Genomic DNA, 20,625 nt, shown 5'->3' with positions numbered 1-20,625 from the left:
TTTCAGCTCTCTGTCTTCAATAGTTTTTAGCCAAAGTGGACCAGAACATGAAATAATTTAGTTTTTTGGAAATTCAAGTTAGAGTTAAAGCTAGTTTTTCTATTAAACTTGCATGGCACTAATGCATCCCATTTCCATATTCATTTTGTTTCCTGTGTTGTTCTTCTTCATTCCCACTTTTCACAATTCTTCTTATTCTTGCTTCTTTGATGACTTCCAACACGGATTTTTCTGCTTTGAAGACTCCTTTCGTGAGTGACTATTAGAGCTCTATGTATATTTAGTGCAACTGGCACTCCCATTAGTTCCATAACATTAAGCCTTGACAGTGCACCCTCAACTGAAACATGGAACAGCACTTAACCCAGCCATTCTCAAGGTATTTAGTCCTACTACAACAGTTTTTTGTACCTGTTCCCATATACAATTGTAGAAAATTTCATTTGGATTATGAGTCCTACCATGTAAACATTTCTCTAATAATCTTGTGTCACTAAGATCCCTATTTATAGGTTTTACAGCTTACATTATAGTAAATGGCTAAAAATGTTTATGGTTGTAGGTCTCACCTTGAGTAACAGCTCTGGTAACCACAGCTTTAATCACTGCCAGGAGGGCAGAGTGCATAACATGGGTTGTCGTATGTGGAGGATTTATGAAATAAAGGAGCCCATACTGTATTCCATCAAGGTCATTTTTAGTTTGTCTTGTGGCTTGTCCATAATAACGCTACAACCTGTCTATTTCTTTGTCTGTAATCTGACCATGTCCACTAATGCACTAACCATCACCTAATTTCGTTCCCTTCAAATTCCTCTTCAAGTTCCTCATTCTTGTACCTAGTCTTTTCTGGATATGTCCAAGACATTCCATTTTTCCAGTATTTGTGTCAGCATAAGGTTTGGATTCACAAACTTTTTGGTACCCTTTCGAGTCTCTGTCTCATAGATAAGATGGATACATCACACCATATTTCTCAACGGCCCTGTGAAATATCTTATCAACATCTTCAGATTCCGTCCCTCCACTATAACCACCAAAAGTAATCAAACATTTATGATTTTCAGTTCCATTAGTACATCCATGACAGTACTTACATTAACAGCATTTTTCATACTATCGTTTGCTACTTCTTCTAATGTCTGTAGAATAATTTTATTCTATCCGTCAAACCTTGTAGGGGTCCATAAGAGTACAGAAAATTTGTGCACTTCTTTACCCTTTGCCAGTAAACCTCATAGCATAACCAAGATTAATATTTATGTTATACACTCTCTGTATAGTTACGCACAAGTACCGCTACAGCCTCATTCGCTTAAGTCGCTAAAAATTACAAACAACACTATTGCCACATTCCTTACACTGCGAAGCTTCATTTATTAATTAAGATAGAGCAGAGAGTTCAACAACAACACAACCTGAATCAGCAGTTGGTGTCTCTATATTATCAACATTAATACGGTCAAGCCCATTGTCCAAATATTTCCGTGTCACCTTCGAAGCACTGGGAGTAGCTGAAGTTGATTCAAGTGTTGCATCACGTAGTATTTCAGTATTAGCAGAGTCAATCCGTTTCGTGAGCCGATTTCCATAAAATTTCCGTTTCTAACATGAAGCTTCTTAATTCTTCGGATCGTTCTCAAGTGGAATAAGAAACTCATGCACACAATAAGAAACTCAGGGACACAATTTATCGCTGTAAACAAAATATTCGTGCCAGAACAACAGCAAACAATTAACAAAGTCTCTGCGTAAACAAAAGATAAGAAACAGTAAACTGTTCGCAGGTTAGCCAACTTAATGGACTAGGAAGTAATCAAAACACAAAACAAATGAGAGCAAAACTTTATTTTTAGAAGAGCTGACTGTATGTTATGAGGACATCGTGACGAGTGCAGCCACTTTTAATTTTCTCTAATTTTGGTATTTCCTGTGGTCCATTTTCCTGGAAGTTAACTTTTTCTCGTTCAGAGGGCTCCACTGTTTTTATGTGTTCTTTAAATGTGGGTTGTTTAATCGTGTGGAGGGACATATCTTCTCAGTATCTTTCTCTAAAATACCTACCTGTTTGACTGATATGAACGGAGTTTCAATCGTCACAGGTAATGTTATATCAACCTGATCTTAGTAATGGGTTGAACTGTTTCACAGAATGTGTCAACAATTTGTTATTTAATCCTATGTTAACATCTACTTCGCGAGAAATATGTGCAACGTTAGTAGCGAGAGGACCATCTTAATTCATGCAGGCAAAAACTTTTAGCTTACTTCTGTGTCTTTCAAGGGAGATCTCATTTATAAGATCAGAGTTTTTTCGAAGAATATTTGAGCGTATCAAGTCAATCGATTCTGGTTGAAATCCGTTATTACAAGCTATGTCGTTTTGTGTATGTATTCTCATCAGCCTCTAAAGGAATTTTTGTCACTCTACTGACCAAACTATAGCAGAAGGAAATTGCATGCCTATTCAAATGGGCAGAGTGAAACGGGATAATCGTGTCTGTTGTCATTGGTTATCTGTAGATAGAGAACCTATGTTTCTCATTATTGTCGTTAATATAAGATCAAGAAAATCAATTATTCTGTTTTCTTCCTTTTCGTATGTAAATTTCATCTTGTGACACATGTTATTGAAAGCCTTGAAGAAAATTCATTAAACTGCCATATCATCTGTAGACAGTAACGATGTGTCGTCAACGTACGGATAATAACATAAGATCTTGTTGCTGCGTGAAAAACTTTTCCTCAAGGTGATTGACAATGAAATTACCCAGTGTACCTGCTAGGCAACGTCCTATCGCCAGTCCAACTCAGGTCTCTGAAACTCGCCTCTGAAAGAAAAATGATTGTTCGATAGCACAAGCTCTAAAAGTTTTAAGAAGTCGTCAGTCTCGCCAATGGACATACGTCCACGTTTAATAAAATTCGTCGTAACAAGGGGAATGATCTTTTTTAAAGGAACCTTAGCGTATACGTTTACTATGTCTAATGACATCCATCTATAGTTACCTAGTTTCCGAGCGTTCTTAATTTTCTCAACCAAGTCATAAGTATTTTTAACAGAAAACTGTCACTCGAACACATAGTTTTAAGAAAAATATCATTCAACTTATTACATAGCTTGTAAGCTGGACTGATATAGTTTTATATTCTCCTTTTATTAGTAGTATATGGAACATGATGATATAGAAAATTATTGGGTTGACTTTCAGTAAGTGCTTCATGTTCTTCTAGTATATGACAGCATGTAATCAAATGTCTTATGTTCAGTCTGTAGTCGTCAGTATATGACTATACTGTTTCACTCTGGTTCTCTCGCATGCATTGCAGTAGCATCACATCCTGATTATCTACGCATTGCATAAAATACTGACATCCGTTTAGTAGGTACTTTGCTCACTAGTGTAAGTTAATATGATGTGCAACTGTTCTCTTGTTTTATTCATTAATTTACCTGTAACTTAAAGCAACTTCCTTTGCTGTTTGGCAGTGTTATGTTAGTACATATTACACACTACATGTAAGACTTCCACCACGCCCCCCTTTTTGGTTATCTATTTCCTACTGGTACCGTTGTTATCTACACTCAGGGTCTTAAGATGATGTAGTAAATCACCGAAAATGGTAGGCAAATAAAATAAGTTTGGAAACTCGATGGCTGGAAGGAAGTTGACATTCTATTTAATAATATGTATCCTACCGGCGTCCCTTACGGGATCGAGGCTGCAAAGCACTGATGTAAGCACTAAGTGTGACTAAGTGTTCTAAGTGAACTGAGGCTAAACTGACAGTGCAGTCACATCTATTAGCCTTATCAACTGGAACGAAGTACAAGTCTAAGACACAATATGACAAAATCGTACTTGCATCTTTTGTGTAATCACAACACCAAACCAACAAAACTATACAGGGGTAAAGCTTGAGTCGTCTATCACCTGCTGTAAAAATATTAACAAGGCGCATATGCACGGTCTTGTATCATATTTTTTACCAGTAATGAGCTATTCTGTTAACTATTATACTGTGCAAAAGAAGAAAACACGATCACTTTTTCGAAACTCCGTAATTGTCTCACATTGCGACATACAAGTTTGAAATAGTGCAGAAGCGTGGCACCCTCCAACGTCACCCTTGGGCTCGTCGACTCAAACAGCAGTATGTCGACCTATACGATAAAGGCTCGCAGCTCAGAAGTTCACATGAAGTGGGAGATGGGTTGATGATAACACGTTGGTAACAAATTTCTCCAGAGTTCTGCAGCTCCACCACGGACGTGTCACACAACGGTAAGGTCGCACACTCTCTCTTACCAAAATTTCACCAGTTCTTTTGACGCCTCTGCATGGCGGTCGGAACCGCAACCCCCCGCGTTGAACTCACGAAATTTTCTTATGAATGGTAGAGGAAAACGTTTCAGACACATCACCGCTCAGTGTCGTCACCAAAAGGGTCTTAGCAACTGCCATAAAGAGCGTCAATGAAGCCACCCCTTTCCTCCACGCACTGTTGCCACATATTCTGCTGTCGGAAAGGACGTGACGTCTTTCAGTGCGAAGAACTGCAGAACCATGCTCTCGCAAACCCTTGAGACCGCTGACACCTCCGCCCCCCGCCCCCACCCCCCCACCCCCCCACCCCTGTTGGACGATTCAACTCTGGCCACGACAACCTTAAGGTCTGAAGCATGTGAAGGGTGTCAGCAGTGCCAAAGGTTACCAAGAATGCTCATTGCACTGTGAACCGTCGGTTTAGACCGCAAAATGTGTAGGAATTAACACCCTTCTGCCACCCACTCAGGTCTCTTCCTACCGATACTGAACGATGCTGCATCTAAAACTCGGGCACCCATGAAAACTACGCGATCTCAACGCTGGCCGTCAAGGTCCATACATCCATCGCAGAGGCGTCAAACGAAGGGGTGAAATGTGAATAACAGGTGGTGTGACGACTTTCCTGTTTTGTAACACATACACGATGGCATTGAGCAGAATTGTAGTGAAGTTTGGTGTCAATGTGACATCATTAACCCATCCCGCAACTCACATAATTTTCTGAGCTCTGGCCTCCTTTTCGCATGTGTTGACGCCTTACTGCCTGAATTGTCACCAAATCCTAGGGTGATGCAGTAGGAACCCATGCTTTTGTACTGTTACGGAGGAAGGTTGTAAAAAAATTTGAAACCTCTGCGTCGCAATGCACAATGGCAGAAAATTTTCGAAAAGTGATAAGAACAATGAGAGAATACATAAGCGTTCGTCTTTTCTTATCAGGGCTACACAGTCATATAAAATTTTGTAAATGATGTGACTGTCGCTAGCTGGGGTTCACAGTCGTGCAAAAATTTTGTAAATGACGTCGCATTCGCCATCTGACTCTAAAATTATTTATTGGCGCAACCCACTATTGCAGTTTCGACAGTGTAGCCATTATCAAATGGAAATAATTACGTTTTAGCACACGGCATACCTAAAAATTATTTGACAGTTATGCGTATCTTAGGCACACCTGTGAGTTGTCTGTTTATTGTATTAAGCTTCTTTATGCGAGTGACGTCAAATCATTACTCGCATACATTATATAAATGTCAGTTGCCATATTACAGTGTCCCAGAGAAGTGACTTGACGTAATGAATGTAAAAGTGCTTAGCAACTATACCCATAAAGAGCCAACTTGTGACTAATGTGTGAATACATGCCAGATGAATTTTAGGTTTCGGTATGTCCTAAAGCGCAATTATTTCCACTTGATAATGGTCATACGTCTGAAACTGAGGTAGTAGGTTGCAGTAAATACTTCTACAAGCAAAAGGTGACCATAACGTCATTTACAAAACATAAGAGCTTGGTATTCTCATGTACCAAGTCATTCAGCTTAGTTGTTCACGTCAAACATTTCCGGTAATGTTGAAGATATCGTAATTAAAGTTTCACTCAGATGAATCCTGAGAAAACCCACACTAAACATTGTCCAGTCTGTTATCATAGAAACACTAATCGGCTTTTCCTAATGGAATTACAGTAATTTCCGCTGCTGGTTATGACACAGGCCAATTTAAAGGAACTCCACTCTTTTAAATTCGATTACTAGTTTCGTTTTAATTAGGAATGTTAGAACTTGTAGTTAATCTGTTTTGAACATGATATCTTTTGGCGTCTTATGTGGAAATTAGTGATATCAATCCAGAATAAGGAAACATGTTACGTCGGGTAAAAGTGGAAACAAAGTTGCACTCCAACGACACCGGTATAAAATACGACTAGAGGACCTGTAGCTTTCATTCTGTCAGTGCCGATGACGTGCGTAGAGTGATAGTTAAACTGAAAAAGTAAATGTCTGCGGCAAACTAAGGGAACATGGGTCACACAGAAAGAACGTGAAGAGTTGTATATACAAAAGATATCTCGATTTTGTGTCCAACAAAAAGACCATCCCGCGAATGTGCCAAAACTTGTCATTGGACGGGTAGTAGAATATTACACAGGCCGTAAAAAGTAACCCTTCAAACACGGCGGAATGAACAAAACTTAATTTTTGTAAGTCCATCCTTCTGATTGGAAGTCTGAGGGGCTTCGACTGTTTGCTTATGTAATAAATTACGATGTTATTTATTTATTATAAGGGTGCTTTATAGCACCGTCTTCAGGCCTTAACTGACACTGAGAAGGGCAACCTTAGCTTGGTAGTTCATGATTGGAGACACCAAGTCTTTGTTACGGACAGTCTGTGAAAACCAGTTATGTTGGCCACTAATGAATCGTGTATACGACAGCAGTTAACCCTCTCAGGGTCATTTAAGGCGGGCGGCCAACAAACTAATAACCAAGGTTTTTCCTAGGAGCTGGATAGGAGGTGATGACTGCACATTTGTGTCATTTGACACCACAGTACATTTTATTTGGGATAATCTCAAAGATAAAGTTAATTCAGAAGTTCAGATGATCGAAGAGGGTTTAAAGTTTCACACTGTCTCAGTAAGTGAAGTGACATCGAAGCAGTCCCTTCAGTCTATCTACAAGTCCTTACAGCAGCGAACGCAAACGTTTATTGCACTTTCAGATGGTTCAAATGACTCTGGCCACTATGGGACTTAACATCTGAGGTCATCAGTCCCATAGAACGTAGAACTACTTAAACTTAACTAACCTAAGGACATCACACACAACCATGTTCGAGGCAGGATACGAACCTGCGACCGTAGCAGTAAAGCGGTTCCGGACTGAAGCGCATAGAACCGCTCGGCCACAGCGGCCGGCTATTGCACTGTCGGTGGGCGTTTCGAACACCTCGTAACCTCAATGGATACTTAGGGAAGTGTTTCGATAACACTCCTTTGTAGTTTCCATTCCGTTCCTATTATGAATTAATGTTCTTTGTACCTAGGTACCGCTTTTTACAAATCATTTAATTTCTGACGTGTCATCTGTCTTTCTAGGCTGTGACAGAAACGGAAGTAGAACTGTTACCGTAGCTACCTGCTTACGTCAACCGACGGAGGCTACTCAAAGGTATCTAGCACTTACACACACAACGGCAAAATCTCTGTCGCCGTCGGCCGGATGAGCCGATTATTGAGAGTGTACTTTCATTATCAAACCAGTTCACTTAATTATTTCGTGTTATTTAAACTGTTTATTGATGTTAAGACCAAATTCTTGTTTGAAATGAATAGAGAGAAAATTCTAGTTTGCTTTTCTATTATTATGTCGAGGAATGCTTGCTTGTGAACCACTAGTTATGCCTTCTTTTGCCCTCTTTTTAGCTTTGTGAACGCGTCACATATATATCTACAACGTTTTATCACTTTCTTACCTTTTTTTAATTATAACAGCAATTACCTCCTGTCAAATAATTTTCTTCTGCTTTTTTTTGTGTTTCTGATAGCTACCAAGTAGATGTACTTTCACCGACTTTCATTACTCCTTCACAGTAAGACTCTCAGCAGCTAGATTGGTAGACAAGTTTATCAAGTATTGTGAAAGGTTATGCTTAACGAGTGAACATGTGCATTTACAAAAGAGATGTGTCTGTCAGTACCAAATATAATTTGAACATACAACACCCTTGCTCCATTGCATAGTGGCTGTAGATGGGAAATGTCCCCAGCGTGAGTGCAATAGAAAGAATTTAATTACAAAGACTACTACTCAGTTGTGTTAGTGTGTATTACTGTTAGTAAGTATATTTTGTTATGTGCAGTTTTGTAGCTATGCAGAAGGCTATACTTGTAGATTCTTAAACTGACTCAGCTGTGGAAATCAATAGAAAGCGGTTCAAAAAACCTACGTGATGAGGAGTGCCTACCAGGCAAGGTATTCCGAAAGTGCCAAATTTCTTAATGCAACAGAAATGTATCGTAATATTATGCAGCAGCAACATCACCGCAGACAACAACAGGACTCGGCAACAGACTTCGGAAAATTTGTTGTCACTAAGTTGAAAGAGCTTCGCCCTATGAAAGGACGACGGCTACAAAACGAATAAGTGACGTTCTGTACGAGGAAGACCTGAATGCTCTATGGAAGCAGCAGTGTACAGTAATAAACATAGATGCAACAGGATCATCAGCTTAAACTTCAACCGCAGATTCCCCTGTCACATTCATTAGCAGCATATCTGATTTGGAATCTGAAGATATTAACTTCATGGAAGAATGATAAGATGTAAACAATAATATAAAAATAAACATCTAATCAGTTAAATACGTCGCAACCTGGCAACAACAGTGGCACAACTCAAAAGTGCAAAATTTCAAAAAATACTATTAAATAGTCATAGGAAGCTTATACTGAAGTAGTATAAGCTTCTTTTACATTTGAAGTAAGTATTTAAGGCTGTTATATTATATACAAAAGTAATACTGTAATTGTATCGATATTTTTCGGTGACATAAACTCAAAACTGCCATTTTCGACTTGTGTCAGTTTTCTTGCTGGGGTATGTGTTTCAGTGCTGTTAACATAACTTAATTACCTTTACGTAATCCTTCAATCCCTTATCCAAAGCTTCCAAAGTTTAGGAACACTGTGAGATATGGCTGGCTTTGAAATGTGGAATAAGTATGGAAGGCTTTGATAGGAGTCTCCTGGTGCCAGAAAATGAAGACTAACAGCAAGTCTTTGCTCCACAGGGAAATTTGTGTCTTTCTTTGAAACAATTGGTCCTATTATATTCACCAACATTTCAAAATCTTACGGCGACATCCTAGTGAAGTTACGAAAGCCAGAACCGTCTTCCAAACTCAGCTCACAAAACATGTCATTCCCCCCACGTCTTCTATAGTATGTTTTGATCCACCAATGACGACTGTGTCATTTTCTTCGTCTTTTCATTTCGTTAAGTATTAGTAATGCAGCAACAAATGTCTTTAATTCTTCCTCTGCACTTGACATAGCGTATCTCTTGATGTGTATACACAAAGTGAAATGGTCGCTGTTAGTTCACCGTAGCAGACTATGCGAATACATACCCAGAAATGTTAGTCGCTAGTGTAAACAAGAACGTGAACATCGAACAATGTTGCCAAAATGTTGAGGGAACAAGTTGAATACAACGTGGGGAATAAACACATGTTGTGAGCTAAATGTAAACGCGCCTTTGCAGTAACACTAGAAGTATGTTCTAAGCATAAAATGTTCAAATGAGTGTAAAATCTTATGTGGCTTAACTTCTAAAGTCATCAGTCCCTAAGCTTACACACTTCTTCTTTAGCGACTGCCTTTATCCCGCATTGTCTGCAGGGTCGGCAGGGTTAAGTACGGATTTGGCATGGTTAATTTTAAGGGGTGGTCGGATGACCTTCCTGCCGTCACCACGTACCCCCTAGGACGGAATTAGTGTACCCCAGCTGTCTGCATCTAGTGTAAATCGTGAAATAGTGGGAACGTGTTTCAAATGTCTGCGAGTCATGTAACTGAGGCGCGACGTGGGGACCAGCCCTAGTAGGATGTGGAAAACCGCCTAAAAACCACACCCAGGCTTGCCGGCACACCAGCCGTCGTCGTTAATCCGCCCGGCCGATTCGATCTGGGGCCGATGCGCCTACCCGAGTCCAGGAAGCAGCGCATTACCGCTCTTGGCTATCCTGGAAGGTCCCAAGATTACACACTACTTAACCTAAATCATCCTAAGGACGAACACACACACCCATGCCCGAGAGAGGAGTCGAACCTCCGCCGGGACAAGCCGCGCAGTCTATGAGTGCTGCGCCTTAGACCGCTCGGCTTATCCTGTGCGGCTTGTAAGCATTGCTAGACGTTTTAAAAAACTTGTCATTGTCACTGATTTTTTCCAATAATTGTATATTTGCACAAGTAAAACATCTGTTAATGATAGCCCACCACAGTTGACACCATAATAAAAAAGTAAATATATAATGTAACTATTAAACGCTTGCAATGTTAAGATCCTGTGTTTGTGCAGAATGTGAGAACTACTACTTCTAGAATATCTTAATAGAATTTCTTCTAGTACATACGTGACAAAAAGTATGTATTTGCCAAAATCATTTATCATTCTTTCTCCCAACACATCAAAGTCGTTCCGAATTCTCAAGCGAACTTCACTCCAAGCATTTCTGTTAGCGTCTTGGTCTTTGAATACGTTGACGGTTTCGTAATATATACCTGGATTATTCATGGTTTCAATAGAAAAAGAACAGTTAATAACCGTGTACGCTCACGAAAGCTCAACTCACACTGAATTAAACATTCTCGACGGCAGAATTGCCGCTACTTGTTTAACCACGATTTCCTGGCGCACGCCACTGCTTCGGAGGTGACGGTTAAACCATCTTCGGCGCCAGTGGCAGCAGGCGGTCGCACGGCTACTGCCAACGGCAAATTTAACATTCGTTTATTTTTTCGCTTAATGTGCTCTACTGTTGGAAAGACGGAAAAATCCCCCCTCTTTGCAACCGGCCTTAGATGGTATTTCCTTTGCCTTCCAGTCGCTTTGTTGGACCAGACACATGCAGCCAGGTGTGATTAGTTGTTTCAAACTAAACTTTTCTTTACCTTTCTGCTCGCTGCATCTGCTACACCACTCATCAGTCAGACGCTACAAGTTCGTCTAACAACACGAAATTCCGCCTAATCCATCAATCTGTTTCACCTTCTAAAAGTTGAAGTCCCAAGTATTGTAATTACTCTGAAACTAGTATTCGGTCTTTAAAGTGTGAAACACCGTAGACTTCGTTTCTCTCAGTACAATGGTAATAACAGCAAGTATTACTACAGATCCATCTGAATAATCGATGTTAATACAGGTGTCTCTGTAATAATTACAGTAATGAAAAGAAAATATACGTCAGATGGTGAGAAGTTTCTAACATGTCGTCTGGGTGAAAACAGACTTGCGATATGTTAAACGGCTAAGGAAATATGTAAGATAAACCACTTGTGTCAATCATCCTGTATACCTGTCGTGTAAACGATGTTTGTCTATTAGCTTTGTATTACTCGGCAAAGCGAACTGGGTCGTGTTTACCTCCCGAAAAACATGTAGGGGAAAGGAATACCGGTGTACACTGCCGTATTGTTACAAGTGGAGCGTTTTCACACGCTGCCTGCCTGTCACCACATCCCATCCCATCAAACTTCGATTTCCGAGTGTCAGATGTCGAAAACGTACGGATTACGTAAATCTGGAGCTCCGATTTAGTGAACTCTGTGAAGTGAGATTATCAGTATCTTCATAGAATTTTTTTAATTGAATGGAGTGGTAAGGTTGTTCAAGAAGAGATGTTTAAAAATATTAGCCAGAAAAGAATGTTTTATTATCCCGTTAGATCACATGCACTATGAAAAATATATGGGAAGTAACCACTGGTAGAACATTATTGTAACCAAATATTTTGGGCACTTAACAATAGCTGGAAATATTTTGAATGGGTAAATACACGGTTAGTGATCAACAAAAATATTTCGCGTGATGTACCAGTATCTTTCCCACTAAAATTACTACCGTAGCCTTAGGTAGTGGCATAGCGTAAAAGGTTAATACAACTGCGAACAGTAAGATTTCAGTTCGAATCCCTACATGCACCTTGAACTTCTTTTTAAATACTTTATCCAATTAAATTTGCTCATCTTTTTTATTTAATTGCTTGTATTTATTTCATTTCCGATCATTTGTCATGTCATTTTAATCATACGAACTTTTACGTATTTGCCCGCCACCTTATAGATAGTATCAAAAAGTCGATCCCATCCCTTCCATTGTGAGTAACCAAATATTTTGTTAGCAGAAAATTGTTGCAAACTTGCACTTCGACAGTAGGAGAAATTGTTGCAAACTTTCAGTTCGACAGTAAGAGAAATTCGGTGTAACAGTTTTCAAATTAGCCTGCTACGAGGGGTAACGCGTTTACCTCCAGTTAGCTTTGTCATGTTAATTTAGGAAATATTTCAGCATTTGTGTATCTTGTTTTGTGAAAGAGAGACAAACTGTTATCCTCCTCACGTAGATCAAGAAAAGACTTCGTATTTCGTTTCTGAGTGAAGACCCACGTTTTGGATTTTGAGTCATGTATGAGAAGTGAAGCCTTAACATAACCCAAGTCTCCGCCTGCATGCACAGCAATTGAACGCTGACTGGCACTCCCCTTCGACGATACTCGCACACTGTCAAAAAAAATGTTCAAATGTGTGTGAAATCTTATGGGACTTAACTGCTAAGGTCATCAGTCCCTACATTTACACACTACTTAACCTAAATTATCCTAAAGACAAACACACACACCCATGCCCGAGGGAGGACTCGAATCTTCGCCGGGACCAGCCGCACAGTCCGTGACTGCAGCACCCGAGACCGCTCGGCTAATCCCGCGCGGCACACTCTGTCACTTTGCCAACAATTATTTACCATATAATGTGTGTGATTTTATTTTTCATGTGATAAACGATTGATCGCTTTAAGTCTGATGTTTCATTCTTCTGTGAAAACATAACGCAACAATGAACTCTCGTTCGCATATAACACGTTTATTTTTGCTTCTTATAAAACTAAATCCGATAGAACAATTTTTAGAACAATTTTTCTAAGAGTTCGCATGCAAGCCTTGAAGTTAAGTTCTGTGAGACAAAAGCTCTATAGTTTTCGCAAGTTGGTATTTCTTTAAATTGTTCGCAATAGCGTAGTAACTGCTGCCCGATAATTCATTTACCCATATCGTCACTGGAATAATTATTGTGTGCATCTTGCTTCTCCTCCTTTGGCGTAGAAATCTCAATTCAGTCCGGTCGGCTTCGTGTCTCTCCTTCCGTAATTTGCAAGCCATCCCCTCGCTCAGCTACAACATTTTGGCTGCATGTTTCGCTGCCTTATCCGCCGCAACGATAAATCCCATCTCTTTCTCATAGTCAACAAATTTAATCTCGTTAACCACAAACCGTCGCGTCTGCCCACAAAGAAATTTTCCGCGCTCACCTTCCATGCTTGCACTGAGACGTAGCGAGGCGCGGAGTGCCACTGTACTTAGTCACGGGACCCAATTAGTTTCTGCTACAGCTCCATTAGCACCTCGCTTTGCCGTTTAATAACAGTGCTGTCGATCAATTTAGGTTATGTAATGAATCTGTTGCCCTTCCAAAATGCCTTTCAGGACGACACACACCGCTTGTAACGTTCAGTACACTCCTAGCAACAGCCTGCTCCTACTGGAACAATGAATCTCCAAATTACCTCATTCGTGTGAATCAACGTTCTCTGCTGTCCGTAAATGTTAACTATCGATAATCGTTTTCAGTCCCAGCGAACAACGGAAGCCGTAAGAAACAAGCTCTAGAGAACAAAGGTGCTGAAGAACCACATAAAAGCCTCGTATTAAACACTCTGTGACAGGGTTAACTACTTTGACACATAAATCTGCTGTTTCCAAAGGATGCAAGCCATGTTTTCCAAAGTTTGTCATATACCTCTAACAAAACGTAAGGATGAAGCGTCTGTATTTTTGCGATAAATTCTCTTTTGGAGTGGGCGTTGAATAAAAATTAACAGGATTTCTTATTTGATTTACACTTTACTCCTTTATACACATAGTCAAATTTATGAAAGAACTTTTTTGTTCTGGCGCATCTTTTCCAAATTATAATTCAAGCAGTTTTTCCGTTAGACGCACCATATGCAGAAAACCAAGAATCGTCGTCAGTTTATTGTAAAAGATCCAAACGTACTTCACTTCTAATCATGTCACTCCTTAAGAAATATTGTGGGATTATTTTTATCATAACGTGTGTCATATCCTATCTGTTTAGCAATATTTACTGAGCGCCAGCGTGGGCACAAATTATCTGTTTTTTAATCATTCATGCTACTACACGCCCGGATAGCAGGGAGGTGCACAGATCCCAGATCGAATCTGTCCGCTGGGTTCACCACGAGGGTCTGGGTGCCAGCCAGCCTGGCTGTAGGTTTTAGGCGGTTTGCCAAAAGCCGATAGGTGAATACTGGGCTGGTACCCAACTCCCGCTTCAGTTGCGCTTCTTAACCATTAACAAAACTTTCGCTTACTTACACATGAATAGCGCTACACGTAGTATATTTATTTTTTTATTTATTTATTTATTGTTCCGTGGGACCACATTTAGGAGAAGTCTCCATGGTCATGGAACGAGTCAATACATGAAATTATAACACGATTGTAGAAACAGATAAAATGAAATATAAGAAACATATTCAGGCGACAAGTCGTTAGTTTAAATAAAGAAAATCAAGAATGTAACACTGGAATTTGCTTAATTTTTTAGCTCTTCCAGGAGCTCCTCGACAGAATAGAAGGAGTGAGCCATGAGGAAACTCTTCAGTTTAGACTTAAAAGTGTTTGGGCTACTGCTAAGATTTTTGAGTTCTTGTGGTAGCTTATTGAAAATGGATGCAGCAGAATACTGCACTCCTTTCTACACGAGAGTCAAGGAAGTGCATTCCACATGCAGATTTGATTTCTGCCTAGTATTAACTGAGTGAAAGCTGCTAACTCTTGGGAATATGCTAATATTGGTAACAACAAACGACATTAAAGAAAATACATACTGTGAGGGCAATGTCAAAATTCCCAGACTATTGAATAGGGGTCGACAAGAGGTTTTCGAACTTACACCATACATAGCTCGAACAGCCCGTTTTTGAACCAAAAATACCCTTTATGAATCAGAAGAATTACCCCAAAAAATAATACCATATGACATAAGCGTATGAAAATATGCGAAGTATACTACTTTTCGTGTTGAAATGTCACTTATTTCAGATACTGTTCTAATGGTAAATAAAGCGGCATTTAGTTTCTGAACAAGATCCTGAACATGGGCTTTCCACAACAGCTTACTATCTATGCGTACGCCTAGGAACTTGAACTGTTCCGTCTCGCTTATAACATGCCCATTCTGTCTGATTAAAATGTCAGTTCTTGTTGAATTGTGGGTTAGAAACTGTAAAAACTGAGTCTTACTGTGATTTAGCATCAAATTATTTTCCACAAGCCACGAACTTATATCATGAACTACATTATTTGATAATGTTTCAATATTACACACAAGATCCTTCACTACCAAGGTGGTGTCATCAGCAAACAGAAATATTTTTGAATCACTTGTAATACTAGAAGGCATATCATTTACATAAATAAGAAACAGCAGTGGCCCCAGCACCGACCCTTGGGGAACGCCCCGTTTAACAGTGCCCCATTGGGACTGAACATCATTACCACTCTCAATATTGCGGAGAATTACCTTCTGCTTTCTGTTCTTAAAGTAGGAGGCGATCCAATTGTAAGCTACTCCCCTTACTCCATAATGTTCCAACTTCTGCAGTAATATTTTGTGGTGAACACAGTCAAAAGCCTTCGTTAAATCAAAGAAAACACCTAACGTTCGCAACCGTTTATTTAATCCGTCCAAAACCTCACAGAGAAAAGAGACTATAGCATTTTCAGTTGTTAAGCCATTTCTAAAACCAAACTGTACATTTGACAGCAAATTATGTGAATTTAAATGCTGCAGTAACCTTGCATATACAACCTCTCGATAACTTTAGCAAACACCGATGGCATAGAAATAGGTCTATAATTGTCAACATTATCCCTGTCTCCCTTTTTATAAAGTGGCTTCACTACCGATTACTTTAATCGGTCAGGAAACCGACCACTCCTAAAGGAAAAGTTACAGATATGGCTAAGTACTGAGCTAACATACGTGGAACAATACTTCAGCATTCTGCTAGATACCCCGTCATATCCATGAGAGTTCTTGGTCTTTAGTGATTTAATTATTAACTCAATCTCCCTCTTGTCAGTATCATGGAGGAGCATTTCAGGTAACAGTCTCGGAACACTTTTTTCTAAGAGCGCTATATGATTGCCTGTTGGGACTAGGTTTCTATTTAGTTCACCTGCTATATTCAGAAAGTGATTATTAAGTACTGTAGATATATGCGACTTATCAGTAACACGGACATCCCCACTATGCACTGATTCTATATTCTCGACCTTTCTCTGCAGACCAGCCACTTCCTTTACGACTGACCATATGGTTTTAATTTTATCCTGAGACTTAGCTATTCTATCTGCATACCACATACTTTTTGCCTTCCTAATAACTTTTTTAAGCACCTTACAATACTGTTTGTAATGGGCTGCTGCATTTAGATTTTGACTGTTTCTAACGTTTTGATATAATTGCCATTTTGTTCTACGAGATATTCTTATCCCTTTAGTCAGCCACCCAGGCTGCCTGTTTGTGCTAGTACCCTGTTTTGAACGTTCTAACGGAAAGCCACTTTCAAAGAGCACGAGAAAAGTCTTGAGGAAAGCATTATATTTATCGTCTACTGTATCAGCACTATAAACATCTTGCCAATCTTGTTCCTTGATAAGGTTTACAAGAGTCTGTACAGCAACTGGATCAGCTTTCCTAAAAAGTTGGTAACTATATTTAACATGTGTTGCAGCACAAAAATCTTTTCGACTTAAAATTTGTGCATCATGATCTGAAAGACCATTCACCTTTTTGCTAATAGAATGCCCTTCTAATAATGACGAATGAACAAAAATATTGTCTATGGTTGTTCTACTGTTCCCTTGCACTCTCGTTGGAAAGAATACGGTTTGCATAAGATTATATGAATTAAGGAGGTCTACCAGCATCCTTTTCCTTGCACAATCACTTATACAATTAATATTGAAGTCACCACATATAACTAACTTTTTGTATTTCCTATAAAGTGAACCAAGAACCTCCTCTAGCTTTAGCAAAAATGTTGTGAAATCGGAGTCTGGGGATCTATAAATAACAACAGTAAGAAGTTTAGCTCCACTAAATTTAACCACACCTGCACAACATTCAAACACCTTTTCAGTGCAGTACTTTGAAACATCAATTGACTCAAATGGGATACCGTTTTTCACATACATGACTACTCCCCCACACCGCAAAGAGCTCCTAGAAAAGCTGCCAGCCAACCTGTATCCTGGTAAAGGAAGCCTCTGAATTATCTCCTTAATTAAGAAGTGTTCAGATATACCAATAATTTCAGAGTCAACATCTATAAGCAGTTCACTAACTTTATCTCTAATAGCTTGTATATTTTGATGAAATATACTAATTCCCTCATTAATCGGATACCCAAGCTTTGTAGAAAGTGGTTTCTTTTTTAGAGAGACTTCCCTTAAGCAGGAATACCTATCAGCTGACTTCAATCTAAAAAAGGTACAGCTCTAACACCCACAACTACCGGAATTTTCCCATGAGTGATCCCACCACCCCCACCTATGCTGTCACCTATAAGTTTTGCCAACCTCCCCTTCCCATACCTGTTGAGGTGCAGGCCATGTCTAGTGAAACCCGTCCTACTGATAGACTCCACCGACACCACTGAAATGTGACTCATGCCTTCTGTCATCAGCGCACCCCCAAGTCTCATGTTATTACGCCTGACGGCTGTATTAAGATGAGGCCGATCGTGACGCTGAAACAGTTCCACGAAATGCACATTCATGTTGCCAGTCTGAGTGGCTATCTTTTCCAGGTCACCATCTATGTCATACTCCCCATCCCTATCAATATTATTACCAGCCCCACCCACAATCACTACCTGATCCTCTTTAGTAAAATCCCTACATAACCCCCCTATGTTAAAAGTCACCTGAGCCAATCCTGCATTAGGCTTCGAAATGCTGGTCACCTGGTACTCACTCCCCAAAACTTCCTGCAACTGCTGGCCTACACCTCTACCATGAGAACTACCTAACAGCAGAACCTTCTTCTTTCTCTTAGACTTTCCAACTGTCCTAGCCACCGTAACTGCTGAGGTCTGCTGCATACTTCTTACATCTACAGGTACTAGAGATTCCTCTCCACTAGACTCTGACAGTTGGTCATATCTATTACAAACACCAATAGTACACTTCTTCCGTTCCTAGAAGATAACCGGGTGGTAACAGGAATGGCATCACGCGACCCCTTTAATCGAACATGCCAGTCGCGTTCATAACCATTCCGACCCTGTGTCGTTAGAGGGCAATGGCACAAGACGAAGAAGAAGTAATCATTGTTGCTATTAAATGGCGGTAGAATCTGATGAGACCTCTTTGTAGATATACTGATCAGTTTTGGACACTGGTGGTTTGCTAATGTCAGGGTTATCTTTAGTTGATTCTCAGCCTTCTCAAAACGTGTTAAATTATTCTTAATAAGCCGCAGTCTAGGGGTAGCGTCTTTCATTAGTAATCAAAACATCTTGGGTCCTGTGTTCTAAGCACCCCACCGTTTAAACTTTGAATAAGTCACCAGCATTGGCGACCGTGGACTTCTGGCGTAGGAAATCGCCCTCATTATGCCCACTTCCTTGTCAAAGAGGGCGGAGAAGCGGACAGAGATTCAGGGCAGCCTCTTGCACACGGGGTGGGAAACTGCTCCTAAAGGCAGAAGAATCAGCAATGATCAACAGCATGAGCATGCAGAAGGCAACGGAAGTAACTACATTAAAGGTACATAAAGTGCGCCCACATAACACGTCGCCTATATTTGAAATATGTCATGGTCCTCTCTCCATTGGAAAAAGATTCCAAAAAAGTCCCCCATTCGGATCTCAGAGAGGTGGCTGTCAAAGGGGAGGTGACCATGGCAAAAATATTAAATAACCAATGAAAGAATAACATTCTACGAGTTGGGACGTGGAATGACAGAAGTTTGAACATTGCATGGAAGCTAGAAAATCTGAAAAGGGAGATTCTAAGATTTAATATACATAGTGATGGTCAGTGAAGTGAAATGAAAAGAAGACAACGATTTTTGGCCAGACGATATCAACAGCAGCAAACAGTGGCATAAATGGAGTAGGATTTGATACGAATAGAAAGGTAGGGCAGAGAATCCATTACCGTGAACAGTTCAGTAACACGGCTGTTCCCGTCATAATCGACAGCACTGTAACACCGATAACGATAGTTCAGATGTACATACCGATGTCGAAAGCTGAGGATGAATGGAGAAAAATCATATGAGGGTAATGAACGGTTAATTCAGTACGTAAAGGGAGACGTAAATCTAATAAACATGGAGGACTATAAAGATATAATAATTAATCGAAACCCTCAGCTGCCAACAGGGGTTGTTGACATAACGTGTTTACCGAGACCGGGACTCGAACTTGGGATCTCCTGCTTACGTGGCAGACCTTCTTTCCATCTGAGCCACCGAGGGCACAGAGGATAGCTCGACTGCAGGGACTTATCCCTTCCACGCTTCCCTTGAGACCCACATTCCCAACTGTCCACAATCTACATTCTTAATGTAAGGAATGTGGGTCTCACGGGAAGTGAGGAAGGGATAAGTCCCTGCAGTCGAGCTATCCTCTGTGCCCTCTGTGGCTCAGATGGATACAGTCCGCCTTTCGCCGCGGAGCAGCTCGGACTTGTTTACGTCTCGGCTGCGAACGGTCGCGGAAGAAGCGGTGTATACACCGTCGTCACTCGCGTGTCTTACTGTTTGAATCGAACGCAATGGCACACAATTTCCGAAAAACCACGAACAACGACAGTGGAACGGCGATATTGGTCCGGGACGGGATTCCGGTCCGAGACCTGGCTTATCTACCTTCGGCACAAGGACTGGCGATAACTGTTAATGGAATTCGCATTCTCAATGTTTATGCCCCTTCCGGCACAGACAACAGACGGGCGCGTGCGAGATATTATTCGGAAGAGATTGTGCCCTTATTTACCGGCAGACTCGATCATTTCATTATAGGTGGTGACTTCAATTGTGTTTTAGCCCAAAAAGACCAGACACCACATTACAATACCTGTCGTGAATTGCATGTGCTATGCCGGGATCTGGAGTTAAGCGACACCTGGAACATGATTCATAGGAACCGTGAGGGATATACTTTTTTTACCAGTCACTCGGCGAGCAGACTCGATCGAATATATGTCTCGGTTGGCCTACAGGATAAGGTGGTCGACGCGGAACGATGGCCTGCGGCATTTACTGATCATCTGGCTTACATTTGTACCATGTCACTCCCTAGGCAAAGTGTGTGGAGAAGCCGCGGGACATGGAAGCTAGATTCGTCCCTTTTGGCGGACCCCGAATGTCGTCAGAGAGTCGAGGTGGTATGGGCCACATGTCAACGCC

This window comes from Schistocerca piceifrons, chromosome 3 (genome assembly GCF_021461385.2).
Source record: "Schistocerca piceifrons isolate TAMUIC-IGC-003096 chromosome 3, iqSchPice1.1, whole genome shotgun sequence".
In the NCBI taxonomy this organism is placed as follows: domain Eukaryota; kingdom Metazoa; phylum Arthropoda; class Insecta; order Orthoptera; family Acrididae; genus Schistocerca; species Schistocerca piceifrons.
The sequence above is the reverse complement of the archived record's forward strand: the minus strand, read 5'-3'. Positions refer to the sequence as shown.